The sequence below is a fragment of the Lissotriton vulgaris genome, chromosome 10 (assembly GCF_964263255.1).
Source record: "Lissotriton vulgaris chromosome 10, aLisVul1.2, whole genome shotgun sequence".
Taxonomy (NCBI): domain Eukaryota; kingdom Metazoa; phylum Chordata; class Amphibia; order Caudata; family Salamandridae; genus Lissotriton; species Lissotriton vulgaris.
The window spans coordinates 33,546,906-33,565,465 of NC_141698.1; positions in this window are offsets into that span (position 1 = coordinate 33,546,906).

Here is an 18,560-nt window from a genome sequence, read left to right on the forward strand (position 1 = left end):
GTGCTACCTCTATTTGAGAATAGCTATTCATTAGGTGTGAGCTACCTTAAAACAGTAAGACCATCAAGCGAGAGGCAGGGAAAAAGGGAAATGTAAGCCAATGACACAACAGTTAAGTATGAAGCAGCCTTGGATGTATGGCCTGACAATAACATGATACTCATAGGGGATCAGTGACTAGTATGTTTTAATGTAGGTTATCTACATGTAGCCGTAGCTGCAGCATTAATGCTTGTTATGTATAATATGTTTGGTAAATGTGGAGATATACAAGAATTATGGGAGGAGGAGCTGTATGTATTTTCCATCAAATACCTAAACCAAAACTGAAATGGAGAGAAAGAAAAGAGAATTTTGTAATGTATGTAAGGCAGGAGGTGTAACTGGCAACTCCCTAGGTCTTGAAAGAGGAAGAAGAAACATTTTTGGCACAAGGAGCAGGTAAGGCAGCTGATCATCAGCTGTCTGGAAGCCACCTACAACTGGACTAACAAAAGTTTGCTGTGAATGATTACAGGAAATGTTAGACACTGTGATCAAGATACAGCAAAGCATAGCCAGCGTGTGCACTGCTCCAAGGTGAGTGCTGCGGAGAGAAAAATGAACAGAGACATGAACCGCCTCTTGACTCTTCATTCCATGTCAAGCGGCTGAGCACAAACGTGAGGAGAAATAGCTGAGGCCACAGCAAATGTCTCTGCTTTGTTGCAAAAGGTACATCCCCTGGGCACACCGGTAAATGCTGACCAATTACAACTAACTACCATCGATTCACCTGTCTATATTCATTAGGCGACCCAGTGATCACAGCTGCTCTAACAGTTCCCTTATCGGAGGGTGAAGCAGAACAAGTGAATATGGCCACATGCGGTGCTTAATTTGTAAACAGAATAAGTACCAGGGTTCTTGTCAGGAGGCCACTGTAGCTAGCACCATCCATTGCCCCTTCCAGTGCTGCTAATGACAGTACCAACACAACTACTGACCCTCACACTCCTACAAGTGTGACATTCCAGAATATTCAAGGTCTCCAAAGCTGTAAGAATGGCTTTGGTGGCAAGCATTAGGCATTTTTAATGCATATTCAATTAATAAACAACTGTTGTTGTGCTCATCTGTAAATTAAATGCACAGCTCCATCATGTGGCAATTTGTCATAAGTGCAGGTGTTGACATTTAAGGGCCGATGGCTGAGCACAAAATAACACTGGCTCAAATTAAGCATTGGTCAGATGACTCAGCAAATAGATGCCCTACAACTTAACACTCTGGAAGGATAAACCCAGAGTGAATGCCTTTGGACAGTACTCCAGAAGGATAAAATCACCTGAATGTTCTAGACTGAGAGAGGGAATATGCTCTGCTCACGTACAACAGGAGAAATGGACTGGATGAGCACCCAAAATTCAAAAGTGCATAAAGCATACAACAACACACTATATATCCAAAGACACTAGGGGACCGATTACGATGCAGCCTGTAAAGGCTCCGACCATGGGTTGGAGCCTTCCTGGCTACATCACAATCAGCCGCTCTGTTTACTTTCCCAATGCCGCTTCACAATTCTGGTGGTCGGAAACTGAACCAGCCGGTCATTCCGGCTGTCTTCAAGGAGCACGTCAGCCAGTCAGAACCGGCTCGTAATCCCAAAGGGCGGGCCTTTCTGCCCTCGGGATTACGATGCACATTTTCTGTCATGTTTTCCTTGCCGGCCTGTCCGACATGGAAACGATGTTGGAAAGCATGTTTGGGGGCCCCCAGCAGAGCCCCATTGGGTGTGTAGCATCTGGTTGAGGTGCCTGCCACATGGTGCAGGGATGAACAACACCTTCCATTTCCTTATGGGAGCATGTATTATGGCCAGTTTATGGCTGTAATGCATGCTGCCATGGGGAAATGCAGGAATGCGACTGAACAGTGTTCGGTTACATCCTAATGAGGCGGTCGGGACCGCCGATCAGAGGTCGGTCGGTCCCAGGACTTAGATGGGGTTGAGCGGACTTAAGTCCGCCCAACATCGTAATTAGCCCTTAGTGGAAAAGGTCGGCTCAGAGACAAACGAAGGGCAAGAGACCATCACTTTATGGACTGGGGTGGACTGTGATAAAAACTGGAGAAAATCTAATACAGGTGAACTTTCTTTCTGAGGGGTGTGGAACACCCGTAAACTCTGTCCCGAGAATGAAAACAAACAGAATGTATTAACAGAGAATTTGTTCGAAGCAATCTAAAAATCGGTAACGCAGATGTCTCAGGGTAGGCGGGCAACCAAACGTTTGATCCTTCGAGGAAGGCACATTTCGGTCCAGGCCAAAGACCACCAAGATAAAACTGTCACCAAAACTTACAAAAAGTGGTCTAATGGGATTTCTGAGCCCATGGCTTCTCCATATCTCATGATTACATTGAAAATTGGAAATTTAGGATTCTTTAGTCTGTCTGGGCGTCATGTGGCTTTTACCTTAGTAAAGATGAGAAGAGGCAGGCAGGAGAAAACGTCTAGAAGGGCTGAATAAAAATGGAAAATTACATGTTGGGGAAAGAATAGCATATTAGAATGGAAAGGGACACATAAAAAATACAATCCGTTTTAAGATGGATTAAAATATGTGCAAGGCTATGCTTGAATGTGCACTAGAAGCGATTGGTTGGCATGCCCTTCCCTTTGAATTGCTGTTTCTGTTCTTCCGTATTCTATTCTGAATGTTAACTGCTGCAACAGCAAAAACACACAATTGCATCTGTCTCTTATGGTACAAACACCAGCTCATACAAATATACTTTTGTTTTACCTGATACTACGAAGTTCACCAGGTCAGCTTTTAGCTGCGCCTGGACAGAACCTGAACCTGTGAAAGAACTCCCTCTGCTGTAACCTGGAGCAGTAAAATCGACAAGAAAATTCTTCTTTTACAGACATTAAGGGCCAGATATATATTTTTTGACCAATGGTGTACCGCTGGCCATGAGGGTGAATGGGCCCGATTTACAGAACTAACTTAAGACAAAATCCTAAACTTACTACTTTTGGTATTCACAGAAGTTAGGATTTTGTCTTAAGTTTGTCTTAAGACAAACTTAAGACAGACTTAAGTTTGGATTTTGTCTTAAGTTGGTCTTAAGTCTGTTTTAAGACAAACTTAAGACAAAATCCTAACTTCCGTGAATACCAAAAGTAGTAAGTTTAGGATTTTGTCTTAAATTAGTTCTGTGAATCGGGCCCAAGGACATTAAGTCCAATATCCAGACCTTGCTCTGTTCATCAAATTTGGAGATGGCTGCCAGCCCAGTGGTCATCTCTGTATCTTGAAAGGAACAACCATCATGACAGTTCCCCCTCAAGGTGCAAAATGTGTGGTGGACAGCTGCCATCGTTTTTTAAGCTGTCCCCCAAACATCTAACACATTTGTTTTTTCAGAAACAAACTCTAAAAAACAAAAACAGAAAAGTTATTTTGTTTGTGTGCCTCACTGCCAGGTTTTAGCTGGGGGCTGAGGACATAAAAGAAGGACAATACACTGCTCACCCTCAATCAGGTTGGTGGTGTAATGCCCTTCCTCCGATTGCCCCTACTCCATTAGACTATTGGAGGAGGCTTTCTGGCGACAAACCCAATGGGGGCTCTATCAATGGAAAGCTGGCACACCTTCTGACACTAAGGCCCTCATTATGATGTCAGGCGGACTGCCACCGAAAAGTCATCAGTGGCAGTCCGTCCAACATCCAGGCCATCGGTCCTACTGCTGAATTACAATATCGGCAGTCAGAGCAATGATGTTGCAGGAAAGACCGCCATCTCCAACAGGCTCAAGGAGCCCGCTGGGGTGGCGGCCGGACTCTAATCCCTACAATGGAGGAAGCACCGCCGTAGGGATTAGGATGTCCCTTTCTATCTGCTTTCCGAAGGCAGATGAAAACGGACTTTGGGGACCCAAGCAGGACCCCTTTCCCCCATGGGCTACTGCTCAATGGCCAGGACATGTGGTACCTCTCACACATCCATGCATAGTGTGCTAGGCACCACATGGTGCCTAGCACATGGTACATGGGTGTCTGAAAAGTGCCTTTTTCTACTGTGGCTTGTGCTGCGGCCCTCTTCCAGGCCTAAGCAGAAGCTGCTGTAGAAAAGGTCAATTAAGAATGCCTGCACAATGGTCATATAGTAATATGGCTTGAGGGAACACAGACTCATTTGTCTGACATTCATCTTTATTTATTTATTTATTTAAAGAGTTTTGTATAGCGCGAACAGGACCCATGGGTATCATGACCCTTTGCGATAGCGGTTAGACATAATCAGGCCCTAAATTAGGTGGATGGACCGAGGGTTTGAGGACAAGGTACTCTGCATCAAATGTGCAATGGAGTACCCTGTGTGCCAAATCCTAAATCAGCCCCCTATATCTGGACAATCCTTTAACACTCAGTGACAAAAAGACAATTGCAGGCTCTGCATATTTAGGGCATTTCCTAATATGGATGAGGTGTGTTCTTCCTGTAGCCTGGAAATAGATAAAATGCATTAAGAAGAAACCATAAGCAGGTGGGGGAAGTGCTAGGGTGTTGTCCTTTACAAGAATATAAAAGCATGTGTTTTAGAACAATGGGGGAAAAGCTTTAATACTTTTCCTATAACAGGTTATACGCCCATAAGAAGTTGTTTTCATTATAGGGAATCAGCATTTGCAGTACCACACAGAGCTGTGTGAACTTGGTGAAACCACACATATACAGCACTGCATCAGTTGTACTCACCTATGCTTGATGGAATCAGTGGCTTACCACAAATGAACAGAACTCATATGATCCAGGCAGAGGGACCACAGCAGATATAGGAAAATAAGGTATAACGATAGGAAGTCGGTATCCAAGAGCACAGCCAGGCAGCAACCTCATTTGAGGGGAAAAAGATTGCTCATAAGAAAATGGTTAATAGATAAACCTAAGACCCAGTAGCATCTATCTGCCTCCCCTTATGCGCTTAGCAATGGAGAAGTTAGTGGGCAGCACTCAACCACAGTCCCAAAATCTCAAGCAACCAGTTCGCCAACCGTCTGATCGCTGCGGACAGTCATGCTTGGGCAGAAGCTTCTGAGGTTAGTTCTTGGCTGCCCTCAGCATTAATGAAGCATTGTGTGCCATCTTAATTGGCAAAATGTCTCACTTTGGTCGGTAAGTCTTTTTGGGGGCTGAACCTTCAGAGAACGTTCCAGATGATATAATGATATATTATAAGAACACTTTCTAAGATCTCAGAACAAGAGTAAAGATCCTTTTGGTCTACTAAGATTCTATGTCAGATGTGGGAGGTCTGTGAAGTGGTGTCTGCATGTGTAAGATGGATATGTAGTAGTTTCCATCACACCTTACTTTCCATGGCTTTATTTGGATTTGAGAATGCCCCTGTGACATTACAAAGCTCCCACTAAACCCCAGAGGTGCACGCAGGAAGATGTCATTGAATGGTCTGTGTAGCTAGAGCCTGAGTAAGAGAGACACCTAAAGTACTGAGTGGCCATAGCAGAGACAAGTTCAAGTTCAAGTTTGGCATTTATATAGCGCACTACTCACCCATAGGGTCTCAAGGCACTTGGGAAGGTGGGAAGATTACTTATCAAATATCCAGGTTTTGAGTTGTTTTCTGAAAGAGAGGTGGTTTTGAGTGAGGCGTAGGTGGGTGGGGAGGGAGTTCCAGGTTTTGGCCACTAGGTAAGAGAAGGATCTTCCCCCCATGGTGGACTTGTGGATGCGTGGTATTGTGGCGAGGGCTTGATTAGACGATCGAAGTTTGCGGGTGGGGGTGTAAAAGGAAAGACGCGTGTTGAGGCATTCCGGTCCTAGATCGTAAAGGGCTTTGTGTGCGTGGGTGAGGAGACGGAACGTTATTCTCTTGTTGACAGGAAGCCAGTGGAGGTCTTTCAGGTGATTTAAAATGTGAGCTCTGCGGGGGACGTCTCGAATGAGTCTGGCTGAGGCGTTTTGGATACGTTGGAGTTTTTTCTGTAGTTTGGCTGTGGTACCGGCATACAGGGTATTTCCGTAGTCTAGTCGGCTTGTGACCAGTGCGTTGGTGACCGTCTTTCTAGTTTCGGTAGGGATCCAACTGAAGATTTTTTTGAGCATACGTAGGATGTTGAAGCATGAGGAAGAGACGGCGTTGACTTGTTTGGTCATTGATAGGGAGGAGTCTAGGATGAAGCCCAGATTACGTGTGTGGTCCGTAGGTGTGGGGGCGTTTCCTAGGGCCGGAGGCCACCATGAGTTATCCCAAGCGGAGGGGGATGATCCTAATGTGAGGACTTCCGGCTGTTCCTCATCCATTCGCCCACTTCTTTCATACCTTCGTGTAGATTTGTTTTGGTGGTGTTTGGGTCTTTGGTGAGGGAGAAGATCAGCTGGGTGTCGTCTGCGTAGGAGATGATGTTGAGGTTGTGTTGTCGAGCGATGGATGCGAGGGGACTCATATAGACGTTGAAGAGGGTGGGACTGAGTGAAGATCCTTGTGGTACGCCGCAGATGACTTTGGTGGCCACTGATCTGAAAGGGGGGAGGCGGACTCTTTGGGTTCTTCCGGCGGGGAACGAGATGATCCAGTCCAGTGCTTTTCCTTGTATTCCAATGTTGCTGAGACGATGTATAAGGGTGTTATGACAGACTGTGTCGAAAGCTGCGGAGAGGTCAAGAAGGATGAGGGCAACTGTTTCTCCATTGTCTAGTAGTTTTCGGATGTCGTCTGTAGCTGCGATGAGGGCGGTCTCGGTGCTGTGTTTGGCTCGGAATCCGGATTGAGATGGGTCGAGAGATTTTTTGGATTCGAGGAAGGCGGATAGTTGACTGTTGACAGCTTTCTCAATGACTTTGGCAGGGAAAGGGAGGAGCGAGATAGGGCGGTAATTTTTAAGTTCTGTGGGGTCTGCTGTGGGTTTTTTCAAGAGGGCGCTGAGTTCGGCGTGTTTCCAGCTTTCTGGGAAGGTTGCGGAGTTGAAGGAGCAGTTGATGACGTCTCGGAGGTGGGGAGCGATGATGGAGTCTGCTTTATTGAAGATGTGGTGGGGACAAGGATCGGTTGGCGATCCTGAGTGGATGGAGTTCATCAGGCGGGTGGTGTCTTCCGTAGTGACTGGGTTCCAGTTGCATAGGATGTTAGGAGGGGTATTTAGTTCGGGGGTGAGTGGGGTGGGCTGGTCACTGGACTGGTTTACGAAGCTGTTGTGTATGTCTGCGATTTTGTTGTGGAAGAATGAGGCTAGGGAGTCGCAGAGGTCTTGGGAAGGGGTGATGTGGTTGGTGCCGGCTGAGGGGTTGGTGAATTCTTTAACGATGTTGAATAGTTCTTTGCTGCTGTGGGCGTTATTGTCGAGTCGGTCAGAGTCAGAGACAGAGTAGTCAATCCTAACCTAGGAAGGAAGAACACGTTTTATGGATCAAGTGAACAGCAAAGGGCTTTCGTTAAAATAACAAAAACATTATTTACATTGTTTTTTTTCTTTTTGTTTTTTTTACTGTGTTCCTTTTATAGCTGGTTCTCTAATACGTTTGTTTGCCAGTTTTTATTACTCTAATTTCGTTAAGTTGTTTTTCAACATAGATTTGAAAGCACTAGTTGGTGCATAAAAATCAAGTAAATTCAGATAAATTGTAACCTAGATATAATTTTGAAATTTAGGATTATTTTAAAGTTTTAACTAGGTTCCTGACAAAGCCAAGACTTTGTTAGAATTATAGCATGCTGCCAAGGGCTCTAACGATTGTTACATGCCCAAACCCAAGTTATAGACCCAAGCTGCATGTGAGAGCCCGAGGCAGGAAGGCTGTAATGCTAATAGAACATTCCACTCGCTGAGGGTAGATTGTTGTAAAGTAAACACAGAGAAACAAAAAGATAAGTATTGAAACATTAGATCATATGGTCTATACCACCCATTATTGGCCCTGAGCTATTTCATTGTTTTCAATGGAGCCCTCAACATTCCAATGTTCTAATAGGTTATTGGTGTAGTGATGGTGGAAAAGCTATGAGGAATGGGAGCAGCAAATTCCATGTCAAAACAGCTACTTCAGAAATATTGAAGTAGGCATTTGGACGGGTTTGAAGTACCCTATTGAACAAATGCTAACATCAAAAACAATTGGAATTTGAATTTCTTTATGTCTGAATACAGACAGCTACACATATGAAATTAAGAACAGTATAACTCTAAGGAAATGCCCACATCATAAAAGAAAACAATCCCCAGAGGCCCAAACAACGAAAAGGCACTTTTAGGAAGAGATGTGTGCTTTTTTTAATAACAATTAAAACTGTATGCATTTAAAAACTAAACAAAAAACATTTCAGGAAAAAGTGAAAGAAACAAAGGATTTGATTTGGACTCTTCGTTGCACACCCTCCCCACAGAAACAGAAGCTTTAACCGGCCCTGCATTCACTGAAATACTTGTATCATGTTTTGGGGACATGTGTGCAGATTTCCAGAACAGTAAGTTGTAATGCTTCAAAATAGTACAAGTTATTGGAACCAACAATTTAGTAACTAACAAGGTAATTACTATTGATTTTTTCTATAGCGACAATCTCTCGCCAAGTCTCAGTCGCATGCAGAGCCACTTTATAAGAAAGTGGGGGAATCTGAGTGTTTACTAGTAATAGGGAAGGCATTCTACTTATCAGGAATAACACCGATTTCTGCAGAGTGTCTTCAAGATGCCAACATGGTATGGATGGGGACCGCCGTCGCATTTCAGAGGTCCTCCCGCCCTCTTTCTTGAAGGTCCGGCCACCTGATCAGGAAGTGAGCTTGAGCATCACCTCAGGACTGCTGCCACAGCCGACATTTCTGCTACCATGGCGGCAGAGGCGGTCCATGGAGGCAGTCTAGTGCGACTCACTGCCAGCCCAATCATGACCTGCCTTTTTTCCTACTAGTTCCTGGCGGGGACACCACCATGAGAGAGTCGGCGAGAAGGCAGGTAATGAGCAGAAGTAATGACTCGAAGGCGAATGTGCCCATGCGTAATTCAACTGGTGCTCATGTAGTGCCCTCAAATACCTTCAGGTTGGGTGCGCGCAATGTTTCCCTTGCACAACAGAATGCAAGGAACCAGTGCACCCGAATGGCAGGAGGCACTGCAGTATGGCCGCCATTGGCTCCGGGCTCATTTCCAAATCTGAAGGGTGCTGCCGCCATGACTCCGCTGCCAACACACCACCATCCCTGCAGGAGACTCGTAATACGGCAGTCGGGATGCTGCTGGCTTGGCTGCAGTTTCTGGACCACCACCACGGCGGGCTTACGGTAAGACGGCCTAAGACATAATCAGGCCCAAAATCTCTTTATTTGGTCCAGAGCAAGTATTTGTGAATTGGATCCACAGGCTTTCACATTCTCCTTCGAAGGGGTTTGAAGAGAAAAACTTCAAATGTCTAAGTAAAAGATTTGCAAAGAGAACCCAGTGAATGTCTCATATTTTAATTTAAATGGGCAGTTAGACGTCATCTCTTTCTATTTCCAGACAATTTACTAATTCAATAAACTCTTGGCTGTTGAATTCAAGAATTTGGAGTACTAAACCTCCTATGGAAACTTCTGTTATAATACCTTTTTACACTTGTGTGTTAGGAAACAGCCCTATTCCACTGCTGAGTAGCACTTGGTTAAAGACTGTAATCATATCTTCAAATATGCTACATTAGTTCTATCAATTTATGAATAATATTATTCTCTTGGACTGTATATACATTCATACCAATCTTGCCTAGATGCTGTGCACCGCCGTGTAACCCACAGGGGTAAAATCCGTGAGATTTGTTACTGTTCCTTCAAATGTTATACATTTTACAGTTCATTTGCCTCAAGAGATCTGATTGAATCTCACAAATATTAAACAAATATGAATTAAAAAGTAAAATGAGTGGACCATGCGAAGGATGAATCTCGACAATGAGGCAGGAGCTTTCTGTCCCAATTGTGGTGATGCAGAACATTTCAAACTGGTAGTCACCCAGGCTACTGTTAACCAAAGTTCACCAACTATCTGGAAAGTCTCCCCTAGAAGTCTGTCAAGCGCATAAGCCACTTCCAAAGAGTGTGAATAATCTCATTGTACTCAAAGATAGGCTAGCCAATATCTCTGTCTACAATAAAGCTCTATCCGAGTAAATGTAGCACTAAATTTTAGAATAGAAATAACACATCACTATTAAAAAATAAAACTAAGCATCCATCACCAGATTGCACGCAAAAATAAGTAGGGATTAACAGGCACATGCATCAAGCGATTTAGGAATCGCAAACGGTGCGAATCGCAAAATTCGGCCGTTTGCGATTCCCAAATCACTATTTGGGATGCATTAACCAAAAAGTGAAGAAATCGCTATTTTTGCGATTTTTTAAAGTGCGATTGCTTTTAAGGAATCGCAATTTTGCGATTCCTTAAAAGCAATGCATGAAACTGAAAAAAATTGCGATTTCGCAATTGAGAGAGAAAAAATTACCATGAGGTTGGACCTCATGGTAATTTTGCGAAATGTTAGAAAAATGCAATTTTTTGCATTTTTTTAACTTTCATGTTGTGCACACACATGCCCTTAGGGCATGTGTGTACACAACATATGTGCATTGTTTGATTTCAGGGGTGCAACAGGGTGTCCTTTGGACACCCCTGCACCCTTGAAATCGCAATCTCAATTTGCGATTAGCTATTTGCGAATCGCAAATTGAGATTGTCTTCCCATTCATTCCTATGGGCCTCTAGGCCCATAGGAATGAATGGGAAGGGATTCCTTAATTGCGATTCGCAAAATGCTAATCGCAATTAAGGAATTCTAAGAAATCGCAATTTATTTAGCGATTTCTTAATGCATAGGCATTTTCAATTCCTTAATTGCGATTCCTTAAAAATCGCAATTAAGGAATCCCAAATGCCGAGTTCGATGCATGTACCTGTTAGAGCAAAAATTGGAACAAGTGCAGAAAAATCAAGTATGCATGATATTGCATAGTTCAAAAGAAGGTAAAAGCATATCATACAAACACAAAAAATTCACAAATGACAATACTATCAGACCATTACCTTGCTAGAAAATTAAGTAAATTAGTTCTTCAATTCATTTTGACCTTTAGTCTTATAAGAGGAGATTTAACTCCGATAGATTTACAATCCTTTCTGAGAAGGTTCAAAATCAGAAATAGGGCTGCATTTATTTGCAGTGGGGTTTGCACAGAGTGAGAAACACATTGGACATTATTCACAAAGGTAAATATGCAAATGTATACATTTAACTCATGTGAATATTTACTACAATACCTAGGTGTAATAATCTTTATTGTATACGGTTAGTTAAAACAGTCATTTAAAGCAACAAAAAAAGAACATGCTAACAATTATAAAATCTCAAATCAAGACATAATGCTTTCTCCAAGATGCATGTTGCAAAAGTCAATTTGTTGTAACAAAATTCAGATGTGGTGTTTAAGTTGACAACAATAAAGTGCATTTGCAAAGGTACTAACAATATAAAATCTCAAACCAAGACCCAACGCTTTCTTCAAAATGTAATGTGCAAAAGTAAAAGGACAGTCATATTGTTGCCACAAAATTCAAATTGCACTCTTGAGTTAACAACAATAAAATCTGTGTGCAAGAAGTTAAGTCTGGAAGTGAGCTCTACTGCTTTTTCAGTTGTGGATCGACAGAGACCACTCTTATCTGATTTACAGAAAGCCCTAATGAATTTATAAGAGCCGTCCACACAAATTTGCCTGACACTGAGGTCCCTGACACATTTTAAACAGAGATCACTAGTTCTAAAGTGCTTGTGCAATTGTTGACCACTCCTGCTGGTTCACTGGAGGCAGCTGTCCACCCCAGATACCGAATGCTGAAGACGCCTACACATATTGTATGGTACAATAAAAGCCTCAGGTCTGACTGTTTTCAGATATCCGAGCAAGTGCAAACAACATTCATGATGGAGACTTTACGAAAGGCTAAACTAGCATTTTAGTGTAGTCAAAGTGCATATGCAAAACGTTCTGGTGCGGCTGCTGATGGTGACAGGGTGGTCGTGTAATCTGTGTCATCTCATGACTGTCTAGAGGGGGTATCGATGGTCATATGTTTGTTGTACTCAGGTTTGCCGATGGGGTCCCTAAGTGATATAGTCTGATGTGGGCTGCTTTAGTGGGGTTTTTAGTTCAGCTAGCAGGGGAGACAACCTTTACTACGCGGGTGATTCACCGCTCGAGGCGTACAACGCTGGTTTTACAGCGAAAGTCGTTTCAACGACTTGCGCTGGATGGCCCTGTGAGCTAAGGAATAGTACGATTTACTATTCCAACACCTTCCCTACTGTACGTAGACTGGTGTTGGAATAGTAAATCGTACTATTCCTAAGTCCAGCACCCTCCAGCGCAAGGCTTTGAAACGACTTGCGTTGTAAAGCCTGCGTTGTAACATATCACGATCAACATGATCGTGTAGTATCATCATATATTGGGCTAGCAGAGAAGGGCATAGGAACACAACATGTTCGAGGGATTCCTCGCACTGCCCGCAGCCCCTTCAGATTGTACCTTCCTGGGGTCGACGACAACTAGCAAGATGCTTCAAGAACGGCCATCTTCCCAGCCTCAGAGCCATGAATCTTACCTTCAGTTGATTGGACAATATACAGGCAAGACAGGGAGTGGGCGATGCTGGTTGAAAGGTGTTGATGACCGCCCAAGAGTGTTTGCGTTTGGTAAGGGCAGCCGTATCTGAATAGTATGACCAGGTATGGACATGGGTTTTAATGGCCAGCTTGAAGGCCTGTTGGCTGTCCCAAAGGTCTTTAGCATCTAAGAGCTACTGGCAGTCTCAAGGGGCTTGACTGGGGCCTCTAGTACTTATTTCAGCAATTACCAATACTTCTAGATGGTTGCTTATGGCTGCACGCATCACATGGTACAGTTTATGATAGGCTTCGGCACTCATGGCCCGCTGATCAAGTAGGCCCAATGCCTGCCTAATCCGTGCAGTGGGTGAAGACCTTGGCAAGTGAAGAAGGCTTTTGCATATTCCTGTAGTGTATTTGTTGAGGTCACTGCTGTATTTTCCCAGTAATATTCCACTGCCATAGGACAGTGCAGGTAAGATTTTGGCTCTCATCACATCCAATAATGGGGATAAGGTTGGGCTTGAAAGGGTCTTTGAGAGTTTTGACCGGGCCATCCATAGTATCAGGGCTTTCGCTTCAGCTCCCTTCAGGTGTGGTACGAATGAGCCTCTTGCATCTATCAGTACTCCCGGGTACTTATATGTGTGATCCACCGTGACTCCGTTATCATTATAAAACCAGCCTCCTCCACTGTATTTTTTCCTTCCTGCTGTTGCTGCCTTAGTTGTCTTCAAGTTTACTTCCAGGATGTTGGTAGTTCTGTAATTTTGTAATTTATTCCCCAGACGTTGTACCTGATACGTGTGAAGCTGAACAGAACCAGGTCATCAGCATATAAAAAGTTGCAGATACTTTCACCACCTAACTTTGGGGTGTGGCTGTTGAATGAGTCGAGGGATTGCAATAGATCAGCAATAAACAAGTTGAAGTGCCGGGGGGCCAACACACACCCCTGCTTTACTCCTTGCGTTGTAGGATTTTTCTTGATAGGCACGCTTTGTTGCCTTATCTAATGTGGGTCCAAGTGTTGGAGTGCAGCTGGATGATTGGCTCCAGGAGCGTTGGTGGGATTCCTCAGGCTTTAATTTTGACTAGACTGACCCCCTTGGTACACGATCAAATGCTGCTTTAACCACATGCGTGCGGGGGTTATTTTTGCGCTACGCGGCTTTTTTGCAAAAGCAGCGTTACATGACGAGCTCAGCTCGTCATCAGCACACGACCACTGTGGCTGATGACGAGCTGAGCTCGTCATCAGCATCGAAGGGGTTAAAATCGACAAAGCAGCAATGCAATGAAAAGTTTTAGGAAATTGCTTTTTCCATCAGAAGTGAGATTGTCAACATGTTGGAGAGCATGCCAGATTTTGCAATCAACCCAGTTTGTTTTTTTGGGATAAGATTCTTCGATTCCACCCATAGCCATAGATCTTCCAGGAGCAGGTTAGCTTGGAATGTAGCTTCATTGTCGAGAAGTGCTATTAATCTATAATTGCCCAGATCAGATCTAGAACCCTTTTATCAATGGGATGAATCATGGCCCCACATCACGAATTCGGGATTGTGGAACTCCTCGGGCAGTAGTCAGGGAGCAGAGAGAGCCTTTCTGACCAGAATGGATCATCTTGTTTGAACAGAGCTTGAGGGAGACCATCAAGCCCAGGAGCTCCACCTGTTCTGGTCTTCCATATCAGATGATCCAGCCACTTCAGAGGGGGCATGTCCATGGCTAGGCAAGGAATCCAGTCTCGATCTTGAGAATCACTAGAAGTGGTGAATATTTCTAGGTTTTGAAGTCCATCATGTGAACCTAAGTCTACATCCCCACTTGCCAAGAGTGCCCAAAGAGAAAGGACACCCACTCTGGTTCGGTGAATTTCACTCATCCAAACCTGCTGGATCCATTCAGCTGCTTATTGACCGGGGCCAAAAAGTTCCTAGATTTGATTCCTTACTCTCGTATAAGAGGATTCTCCAGAAGTGATTTAAGTGTCTTGGTTTCTCTGCATGGATTGCCTGGCGGACATTTTTTTGAGCTAACTTAAAAGCACCAATTAGCTCTTTCTACCTGTGGGTCTTTCGGACTCTCCTCATTGCCATGCTGCGGCCTTCTGTAGATGCCAGATTTTTTTACGATACAATGATCAGTTTGGGGTGGTCGTGCCGGCGGGCTGGACATGGAAATGTTCTCAAAAGCCAAGAAGTTACGCTTATCCATGTGGTAATCAGTGATTCTGTACTTGGAGCCCTTTCCTCAGCTAGTTTGTTAAATTTAACCTTTATATCCACACTGACAGGGACACTCCATTGAAGGCACTTTAAATTGTCGTGTGCTCCTTCGCATGTTACAGTGGCCGAAGCGTGAAGTGACATATCTGAATTTATTGTAATGACTTGAGGGCGATGGAAACCTTCTGTGCGCGAAACGATGCAGAACTTTTGTACTAATGAAAACAACTCTATATTGAATATTGTGTAGTCCAGGTAAGAATACGTTTTTCCTTCAGTTCTTGACCAGTTTGGTGGAGTATCTTGAGGAAGCCTGCCGTTCAGCACTTTGAAACCCAGGCTGATAAGTTGCAAGAGTAGGAGCTCTCCTAGTGGGCAGCGTTGCCAGCCCCTTGGACTAATTTGGTCTGTGATGTTTGTGGTACTACCCTGGGGGGGACCATCCTTTACAACGAAACCCTTACAACGCTGCACCATTACAACGCAGGTTTAACAACGAAAGTCGTTTCAACGATTTTCGCTGGAGGGCGCACTAGGATAGGGAATAGTTTCATTTACTATCCAACACCCTCCCTACTATCCTCGGGGACTGGAGTTGGAATAGTAAATTAAACTATTCACTATCCAGCGCCCCCCAATGCAAGTCGTTGTAATGACTTGCGTTGTAAAACCTGTGTTGTAACAGTACGCGTGGTAATACCACGCGTTTTACCATCATACATCCACCCTGGGGGTTCTCATGCTGATCTTGAAAGAGATTTGTGTTGAAATCCCCAGTGATCACACCGTCGGCTTGGGGGTGCTCCCTAATGACATCACACAAGGTCAAAATCAACCGGTTTCATTTATTTGTGACCTCTTCTCCTTTGCACTGGGGCTGACATAAATGTTGACCATTAAGCCAGGATGCTGTGACCTCCAGTTGCTTATTTTTACACCTTGCAGCCAGTTCTCTTGAATTGTTATCAGCACAGCATGGTGTTCCTTTGCATTTTCACTGAGACATATATGGACAAGCCTCCCCTTAGTCTACCTGAAATTGCACAGTCTCGCTGGACTGGCTTCCAGTGCTCAATATATCCCATGATCGGGTTATTCTGCTCACCCATGTTTCCTGCAGAACAATTACATCATGACCTTTTAAGCAATCTAGGAGGTCTGAAGACTTCAATTTTTGCAGTTGACCATTAACCCCTTCGCTGCGGGGCTAATTCGCCCGTGACACGGGGGAGGGGGGGCCGCGTGCGGCGCCGCGGTGTTCGTGACGAGCTCGGCTGGTCATGCAGCACGGTGGAGCTGTGCTCATGACGAGCTGAGCTCGTCATGACCACGCCCGTTTAATGGAACGCTCAACACAGCAGGGGAATTATCCCCTCGTGGGCGTTCCGCGGCAGTCATCACGAGCTTAGCTCGTCATGAGCACAGCGCCACTGTGCCTCATGACGAGCTGAGCACGTCATGAGCCTCCAAGGGGTTAATGTTCCATGAACATAGAGATAGATTACGTGGCTTGGAGCGAGTCGATATCAGCCAATCGGTTCAGTTGAAACTTGCGTGTGAGAGGACAGAGGGCGGCCAGTTCCAGCGGTTTCCTGAGGGTTCAACTACTGCTGCTCTGGGTTCAATGCTGGTTGTAATAGTTCACCATAAGTACATTTTTAGGATAGAGTACGGTTCTTTCCTGAGGGTCACATAGAGATGGGGTTTTGCCGATAATGTTGAATATCCAATCACTTTGAAGGGCGGATCTTGATGCCCCTTTGATGGAATGTGTCAGATCTGCAGAGAATTAGCTGCACAGAGTCTGGTGAGACAAAAGTCACTAGTGTGCTTCCTGGTGTTTGAGAAGAACCCCTTGGAGGAAGAAACTGAATTGAAGTGATGTCATGTGAGTTAAGTCCGGGTTGCGCAGGGACAGCTTGCAATAACCTTAAAATGTTCCCTCTATTTAGGATGTCATGAGGATTTGTGAAAGATACTCTGGAATAAACACCAGTTTGGTATTAGAGAGGGCCGAGGGGGATTGTTGCTGGAATCAAGGTATCCTAGGGGGGTTATTGACTGCCTTGGTGAACACGAGAGAGCTGCCCAATGCACCGGTAGGGAGGGACTCTCTGGTACTGGCTGGGTCTGAGTAAGGACTCAGAGATTGTAAAGGCCTTGTTATCACCACACCGAGGGTATCCTTCTTTACCTGGGCTGGATCATGGTTGACCAATCAATCAAGTGACTTGTAAAGCATGACTACTCACCCGTAAGGGTCTCAAGCAGCAGGGGACCTGCAGTGGTCAGCCGGAGAGCCGTGGTTTCTCACCAGCCCACTCTCGCTCGGGCCCCTATGGGGAGACGTTGTCATTGTTGCACCTGAGCTTGCGGCAAGTAGGCTGGAAAACTGGCCGGCCCATTGCCAAGGAGACCTACTGGACTTACGTGGGGGTCAGCTGGCACTTGACCCTCATTAAGGTGGGGAAATGGATCGCACAGTGCTGAGTAAGGGCCACTTTCCTCTTCGTTGGACAGGACGGGTCCATTCCTTGACTATATAACGAGTGGAAACAAGTTGCGAGTGGCGGTGGGAATGCTGCTTGTCTTGTTTCTTTTTTTCCAAAGTCTTTTCCATTCCCTCTTACTGAGGGGATGTGGCTGCAGGGGAACATCTGGCCCAATGTTTCCAGGGGTGATCAGGGCTTCTAGTCTTGAACTTATTGTTTGGGGGCGTATACTTCTGATTGAACCTGCGCATGTCTAATGTTAGCGATATTAGTAATCCCAGAAGGACTCGACACCGACCAGAGGACTTCAACTGATAGATACAATGTGCGTCTCTGCAGTGTGGGTGTTACGAACTGTATGACTTTGCGGCGGACTTGCTCAATTTGTTTAAACGCATTGTTGAGCGTATCCATCAACTCCTTAATTTCTGAAAGAATGGTGTTAATAAAGATCGGAAGTCAATGACAATGGAGAACAACAGATCGACTGCATGAAGTTTGCAATGGATTGTGCTCTGGAAATTAACCCCCTGGGTGCGGCCGGAATTTCGCACCTGTGCGGGGCATTCGATCACGGCGTGGTCATGACGGCTCCCGGCCGTCATCAGCACACGCCCACCGTAACTCATGACGGCCGGGAGCTGTCATCAGCACCGAAGGGGTTAATTTGTTTAGGTTGTAATGCTTGTTGTCGATCCCTGCTGTGAAGATAGCTAGCGAGTTCAGAAGGTCCACTTGGAGGTCTAGTTTATCTGAGTGGTAATTTAGTGCAGAGATGGTCGATTGGAGGGTTTGTAATAGTTGGGACCAAATTGCCGTGGGGTTGGCCATGTTCGTTTCTAGATCAATTTTGCCTCGCACAGGTGAACTTCAGATTGGATCTGTGAGGTGAAGGGACAGTTCTAGGAGAGATACATCATTTCGTTTTGTGCTACCGGATCTCAGGTCGGTGTTTCTTGAATACCCAGGATGGTTGGTTTTGAGGGAGCAAGTGGGATTATATTCCTAGATGAACCCGGATCCATTGGGTCACTGGGGAATAAAAGGGCTGTCCACGCATGTTTACGGAGTTGAGTTCGGCCGAGAATTAATTATTGATTGTGAGCAAACTCTGGAATGAAGGTTGTGCTCCACACGATTATGGAATGGGTGTAAATATGTCTTGCGATGACTCACGAGGGT